The 8149-nt window shown below is 36.8% G+C and overlaps 1 long non-coding RNA gene across 1 annotated transcript; it reads right to left on the bottom strand.

The window, feature by feature from the left end:
• Window positions 1-5454: 5454 nt before the first annotated feature.
• Window positions 5455-7865, bottom strand: LOC306880765. The gene is made up of 4 exons (XR_013785103.1): window positions 7682-7865; window positions 7378-7495; window positions 6631-7255; window positions 5455-6512 (listed from the first exon to the last, which is right to left on the bottom strand). It is a non-coding gene; the product is annotated as an uncharacterized lncRNA (long non-coding RNA).
• Window positions 7866-8149: the final 284 nt, after the last annotated feature.

The following is an 8149-nucleotide window of genomic DNA, read 5'->3' on the forward strand; positions in this document are numbered from 1 at the left end:
ATAAGAGTGCTTCTACAGACCAATGTTCACTGCAACGATACATGTTGTAGGCTGTTAATTGATGAAAGTATTCTTAATATAGCAATCGAGAGAGATTCTTAACATTCAAATAGTTCTGCAATCAGCTACTACCAAGAACATTTAATGAAACTAGGATGGAATGTCATTATACAAAGCAAATGTGACCTTTAAAATTGTAAATGTAATGCATCTATCTATCTCAAAATGACAATAGCATTATGACTGCTACAGCAGATTCTGAATCAAGTGTCTCCGAATAAAACTACACTTTCACAAAACAACAGGCTTATTGATTAAGAGAACAAAGAATCTATTACTAGGGGTCATTCTTAATCCGGTCTTCCAGAGATGCCACTCTTATTGACCATAGGACGACAAATTAAACAGAGGAAGTGAAGATATGCAGCACACAGGCACACGCACAAACACTCAAACTGCTCTTGCCAGAGGTTAATACACAGGACAATCAAACATGAATGAAAACAGGCTAGAGAAGAGGGAGATAGCAATAAAAGAAATAAACCTCGAGTTCAAACAGGGGAATCTTTCACAGAAAAGGGAAATTAAAAACACAACAAATTGACTTCCTGGATCCTCCCTTGGCAATTGTTTTCAATACATATTATATCTCCTTTAACAGACTACATATTATACAAGCTCCCTGTGTCACTATTTAGTACTTTTTATTTTTGTATTGTTTATTTTCTGCCACAGCCTGGCTTTTTGTTTCTCTCTTTGAATTGCAGGGACTTTTCTAGAGGATAAAACACTTAGCGCAATCATATCTTTCAACTTGCTGTTTCATGCTATTCAAGTTGTTTGTGTGTATTGTAGGGATAGAATTGTGTGTATTTGTGAATATGAGTTAAGGTGTATCAACTCCAACGTGAATAACATAACAAATCCTATAAGACATCAGAAGCAGTAGGCCTATTTTATAGCCTATCTCAAAATCAAGCCTAAAATTAAAGAAACACAACTGTTAAAGTTACTGTTTTACCTTTTTAATATTTGCCGTTGTGCCTGTCAGTGTTGTCATGATTGCTGTGATTCTTTGGACAGCCGCATCACTTAGGCTACAAATCCCGTAGATGAAAAATATAAAATCTTTCCATTTATCCATGATGACCAAATAACCCATTTTTGGCTGGCGTGTTAAAGCGGAAAATTATTTATTTTAGTTTATCGCGGCATTCGGCACTCATGCGTGCACGCATAATCAAAGGCTTCTGTTGCGATTGATTTGTTCGCCATGGAAAAAGTCTGTCTTCGCATTTGTGTAGCCTACTGTGTATGCTAACTTTCTGAATGCATGTAATATCGAATGACTAATAAGATATTATAAAATATGCAGCACACAACGCAGAATAATGAATCCAAAAATGTAATAAGCCTACACAGAAACAGAAGTACACAGGGCCGGAGCGGGACTCATTTTCAGCCCTGGAGTTTCATGCCTTAGACCGGCCCACTTTAGTTCACGACTGACTATAGCTATTACAATAATAATGTAATTAAAACTTCAGTATATAAGTCTGCAATAATTCTCTACAGCCTTGTAATTCATTGTATTTTTCTACAGTTTTATTTATTTTTCAAATGGCCTTATCCATTTGTTAATCAATTATTTTTTGCTTCCATATCTCCAACTAAATATTTGTACTGTACCATAATGTCTTCCTGCAGTTAAAAAGTTCTCTGAAATAATCATATTTGTTTTGCTTAACCTGTTTATGTACAATTATTCTAAAAATAATTTTAATGTCATGCAAAAAAAGAAAAGAAAATTCATTGTTCTGAGTAAATTGTACCATTATAGAATTGTGACTGCACAATTCTACAATGCACAGAAGTAGTGTAGTAATTTAGGAGGTGGAAATGCTGTGAAATTACATATTGAAATTACAACTGAATGTCTATGAAACGTCAGTCAGTAATTTTTTTTTTAAAAACTGACACTTACATTTTTCAATTCAATTCAATTTAAGTTTATTTGTATAGCGCTTTTCACGATACAAATCGTTGTAAAGCAGTTTTACAGGAAATTAAGTCTCTACAATATATTTAGTTGTAGATTATCAGTGGTGATCTCAAATTTACGGAAGTTCTAAGCGGCCATGCATTATTATCATTTTTCTGTCTTGTTTTCTCGTGATCACGACTTAATTTTCTCGTGATCTCGACATAACGAAAGTTGTTTTGTCGTTATCACGACTTAATTTTCTCTGTGTATTCGGCATGAGAAAATGCTATAGAAGCAGCATCATGGATGATCGTATTCGCTTTTACTTTGATCAGGGACTCACTCAAACTGAAATAATAAAAATAAAAATATGGTATAAGTACCATCCCAAATATTGAAGGTGTTGTGTGTGTGACCGACTACATTGATCCATGATAGAATACTTGTCATGCATATTCATACTCGGACATTTTAGCTCTGTGTCTGTCAGTGATTGAGGACTTACACATAAGTGTTCGACACTTGAGAAGGAGGCTGTCGGGTCTGCAACTTTATCGTCGAAGACAATATAGCGACCCTGATTTTCTCACTATAGCTACAATTACGTCGTGAGAAAACGGTTTTTAGGTTGAGATCAACAACTTTCGTTATGTCCAGATAACCACAAAACAAATTTCGTTATGTCGAGATCACGAGAAAATTAAGTCGTGATAACGACAAAACAACTTTCGTTATGTCGAGATCACAAGAAAATTAAGTCGTGATCACGAGAAAACAAGACAGAAAAATTATAATAATGCATGGCCGCTTAGAACTTCCGTACAAATTGATCTCAATCTCAAGTTGATGTACATATGGCAGAAATGTACAGTAAAAATCAGTTAATGATGTAATCAAACAGACAATGAACACTATTAACAGCAATGATTATATGTTGCAATCAAACTTATAGCAAAATTGGGTAGTTCTGTGTTGTTTCATTTTTGAAATAAAATAAGCTATTATTGCAACCATATAGCCTATGAATGAATGAAAATGCATGTCTTTCAATGAAATAAAACTTAGAGAGTGTGGGCTGCTAATAATAAAAAATAAACAATATTTTTCAACTGAAACTGATTTATCAGTTATCAAACTGAAAACTGTTTTTAATGTACTGTAAAATGAAAACTGATCTAAAGTTCTGTGGCTGGTCAAGCTGGTGTGTGACTGCTCTTCAGTTGCCTGTGCCCTTGTCTAATACAGGTGAGTTTCTGAATGTATTCTTCCTGTGTCAGACAAATCAATCTTGTCACTGTCTCTCAAGTTAAGCTCTGTCCTGTGAGTGCAGCTCTATCAGGCCTTAAAACCCTGTGCTCAGCACAAGTTGCGTTGTCTTTCCATAACACACACACACACACACACACACACACTTACATGTTATAATGTTCTCTGTATTATGTTTCCTTCAGCGTGGCTTGACAATATGCTGATGTACTTCAGGTGCACATGCAAAATGTTCAACACCTAAAGTAGTAGACTTACTTTAAATAACGTGTAAATTGACTTGTGTGTTTAGTGGCATAAAAAGCTGTTTTATTCTGCATAAGAGTGGCCCCATTTCATTGTGGCTGCCATTTTGAGACCACATCACCAACCAAATACTACTCACTGTTTCTAATACTCTGCTTTTACAGCCTCATGCTCTTGCAAACTATTTAACATTCAGGAAGAATTTCAGAGGCTTAATGGTGATAATGTTGAAGTAATGCGACCGTGATGTAGTTCGTTTATAGGCTATGTTTAGCTTTTTAATTCTGGAAATCATACATAGGCTTTAAAATTCATAAACGTTGTGTTGATTTGTGAAGATTATCATGACGAACAAAACATGACTCATAAACTTTTGTTGGTCACAGAGCTTATTTTCTGCAATAATTATAAAATTTATATTGGGTTTTGTTGAGTGAACCAGGGTGATGCTAATTTCTGGGTTGCCCTACAAAAATATGCAATTACTGCAAACCTCTACTCTATTCTAAAATCATATCATTATGATGATAATGATATGATTATTATTTTGCAAAAGAGATCTAATTTGGTCTTATTTAGATTAATTTGGTCCTCCTGTATAAAACATAAAATATTTTTGTAGTGTGACATTTTTAAAATAGCACATGAGTTGACTGGGATGTGATATGTGCTAATACATATTTAATGGAACCATAGCCTCACTTGGGCCTAATTTCTTATAAATATTATCAGACATGAAAACACTTTGCAAATAACCCCTTTAAAAAGAATCCCCCCTTATGACAGACTTGCAAAACATAGTGACCCTTCCCTGCGCCTGTGGATGGGCACTGGGAGTTTGTGTCCGTCTTATTAGTGTGCAATATTATCATATTTCATGGACGAGCAGGCCAGAGAAGGTAATTACCTGCTCCGTGCTATTAAGCCCTGTTTTATTCCATTCATTTTCGCCTGGCCAACTCAGGCAAAGGGCCGCTGGCATTTATTTCCCGTCTGTAGATTTATGAGGACCTCGGCTCAGCCAAGCCATAAAAAAATCTGAGGAGGAAAAGCGTCAATGTGTGCATGTCCACATGAATGTGAAGGAGAAAGCTATAAATGTTCACACATTTATGTGAGATTTTTCACAGCTGTGATATAAACAATATCGATCGTCAATTTCAGCACTATTATTATTGAAGAAAAATATCTTATTTTTATGTACAATATGCAGCTGGGTCTCCAGTCACATTGTCCCCCAGTTGAAGGAGAATGCTCTATACAAGGAGAAAAAAGGAAAGTTCACTGCATGCGATCTGATCTCAAGCCAAGTGTTTGTGAATCTCACCACCTGCAAGATTTGATCTCAATAAATTATATTGTTTTGTTTGCCTCTTGTTTCAAGATGTAAAGCAAAGCCGCTCTCTGGCTTATCAGAGGTATCCGCAAGTTTGAACACCAGGCTTCTCCTGTGTTTTTCAGTGTAACCATGTTTCCTACGTTTTGCAAAGCATTTTTCATCTTAAAAAAAGGCTCGATATGGGGATGAGCATCTGAAGCCAAGTATTGATTGTAATTTCCTGCAACGTTCATTCCAATCAAGTTTTATTAAGAATCTGATCTCTAGCTGCCATACGATTGGTGACCCAACAAGCATGCCCTTACAAACAGAGAGAAAATCAAGAAACAAAATAAGACACCCCAGCGTCCTGACTCTGAAATCAACATTATTGTACTAGTCTAATTATATTATTAGTCAGTTTTGTTTGTGCCAGCCAGGAGCAAGTGTGGTAAAGTATATGTATGCTTTTATATTTTTCTGCCAACCTTGTGCCAGTGGTAAAACTGGATTGTTATCACCCTGCTGAGAATGACACTGAGACTTTCTCTCTTTAGACTATTATAGTTTGAAATGCAATGCCTCCTTGACGTGGAACTGCTGCAGTGGCTCTAAAAATGAAACTCGCACAGATAAATTTGTAGTCACTTTTTTATTCTGAAACAATTCAGTTGATTTGAAGTTGGTTTTTCAGGTTTTATGTCAGCTTTATCCTGTTGCACATTCACAATAAATGTATCTCTATTGTTGTTAAACAGCTTGAGTGTTACCATGGTTAGCTAAAGGCTTCAGTTGGCTAGAAACACTTCTCTAGGTTAGTCTGCCATCGAGTGGTGAGGGTGTGACACTTCATTCTCACTATAGTAAGATATTGATACGATGAAAGCCTCTTTACCATCTCTGCAGTTTCAGATCATCGAACTTTGACTCATACTGAATACTTTTTTTTTGTGAAGAGTACTTTCAGCAAATACCTGATACGATATCTACAATGAAAATACATCAGAAAAATATTACTAATATGCATTTTTATTGCACTAGAAATAAAGTTGCGGGTCTCTTAACAAATATTTATTGAATTAATTTATTAACAAACAATAATAAAACCAAATGATTTTAATTTACACACCACACAACTGAACTAGTATACAACTAAAAGACCAATACCAAAAGTCAGTCCTAGTCTAGGACTAAATCATATATGTAGTGCTTCAACTCACAACCCGTAATGAGCATCTTCAAACTTAATGTATGTGTATATTTTTCAAATTGTCCAGTTTTATTTAGATTTACTTTTGAGTTTGCTCTGAACTTTTCTAAGATTTTTCTTGCCTTTCCTGAGAATTTTTATTTTTAACTTTGATGGTTTTGTCCTGTAATTATGTGAAGTGGTGATCACCATGTTGTCCTTTGTTGTAAATGTGTTCAGATGTGTAACTGTGCCTATTTCAGGAGTTTTGAGTTTTGTTTCTGTTTCTGTCCCAGATGTTATTGCAGTAGACTCTGGGTTGTCTGTGGACACTGAAGTTGGTAGGATGGTTGTTTTGCTGATCTCTGTCACCAGTCTAGATGTTTTGATTGGTGTCACTGTTGTACTCGTGCTGGTCTCTGGTCCAGATGTTGTGATTGTCGTCACTGCTGGTGTCACTGTTGTACTCGTGCTGGTCTCTGGTCCAGATGTTGTGATTGTCGTCACTGCTGGTATCACTGTTGTACTCGTGCTGGTCTCTGGTCCAGATGTTGTGATTGTCGTCACTGCTGGTATCACTGTTGTACTCGTGCTGGTGTCTGGTCCAGATGTTTTAATTGTCGTCACTTCTGGTGTCACTGTTGTACTCGTGCTGGTCTCTGGTCCAGATGTTGTGATTGTCGTCACTGCTGGTATCACTGTTGTACTCGTGCTGGTCTCTGGTCCAGATGTTTTAATTGTCGTCACTTCTGGTGTCACTGTTGTACTCGTGCTGGTCTCTGGTCCAGATGTTGTGATTGTCGTCACTGCTGGTGTCACGGTTGTACTCGTGCTGGTCTCTGGTCCAGATGTTGTGATTGTCGTCACTGCTGGTGTCACGGTTGTACTCGTGCTGGTCTCTGGTCCAGATGTTGTGCTTGTCGTCACTGCTGGTGTCACTGTTGTACTCGTGCTGGTCTCTGGTCCAGATGTTGTGATTGTCATCACTGCTGGTGTCACGGTTGTACTCGTGCTGGTCTCTGGTCCAGATGTTTTGATTGTCGTCACTGTTGGTGTCACTGTTGGACTCGTGCTGGTCTCAGTCTCTGTTCCTGGTGTTTTGTTTGCTGTATTTATAGTTAGGATCACATTTGTTGTACTTGTATAGCACGTAGGTTTTGGGGAAGGTTTTTTTGTAAAAATCTTCATTACTCTTTTAGCCCAGTTGCTATCGGGATCTGAACAAATAACTTTGTTTTTCTTGGTGTGGAACCTGTACATGGAAAAAAAAGCATACTTGATGTTTTAGCTCTCATTATTTAATTATCTGCCAATTTATTATTTACTCTGTGTAGAACTTAATATTGTTATAGATTAGAATCATTCTGAACTTGCCTTACAGCTCTGATAGGACATAGCACTGCATTTTGCATAGTATAATCCACAATGAATTCAGGTGATATTCTGATGTTTGACACAATAAGACAGCAGTCTGGTGGAGGTCCATTACCTTCTGGAGAAGCACATCATTCTATTCAGACGAGCAATCATTACATTCACAATAAGATGTACACACGTACACTCTGTCTTAAACTACATTGTCATCTTTAGTTCTCTACATTTCAGTTAATTGAACGTTACAGAGGTCAAACCACAATATTTAAACAAAGTAAAATATAATAAAATAATCAAATCTCACCTGCTAACACAACATTCATCCATCCTATATAAAAAAGAAAGGCAGCAAATAGAGTGAACTTCATCTTGTTCTGTTGCTCACTTCTAATTATGAAACTTCCTGCTGAGCTGAAGGGTCTATGTTGAAGGAGGTCTTTCAGCCCACAAAGCTCACCACCCACCCTCTGTGATCAATTTTCTTCGTCACCTAGGCCCACAGACACCTCAGTCGGGGACAGGAAAAGATGAGTGATGAGTGGAAGACCAAAAGTGAGAGAGAAAGAGATGCATTCAACCACACAGAGGAAAGTAAGGGGTTACACAATTCACAATGAGTATTCAGCATGGCTCAATTCAGTTCATTATAGCCTAAAATATTTAGTGACAATTCAGTTCAATGTATGATCTATGATCTATGATCTATCTTAACTATGAAATGACTCATCTGCAGCCTCTGTTCCTGGTTAGGTTTTACAATTAAATGTATTAT

The sequence above is a fragment of the Barbus barbus genome (assembly GCF_936440315.1).
Source record: "Barbus barbus genome assembly, chromosome: 15".
In the NCBI taxonomy this organism is placed as follows: domain Eukaryota; kingdom Metazoa; phylum Chordata; class Actinopteri; order Cypriniformes; family Cyprinidae; genus Barbus; species Barbus barbus.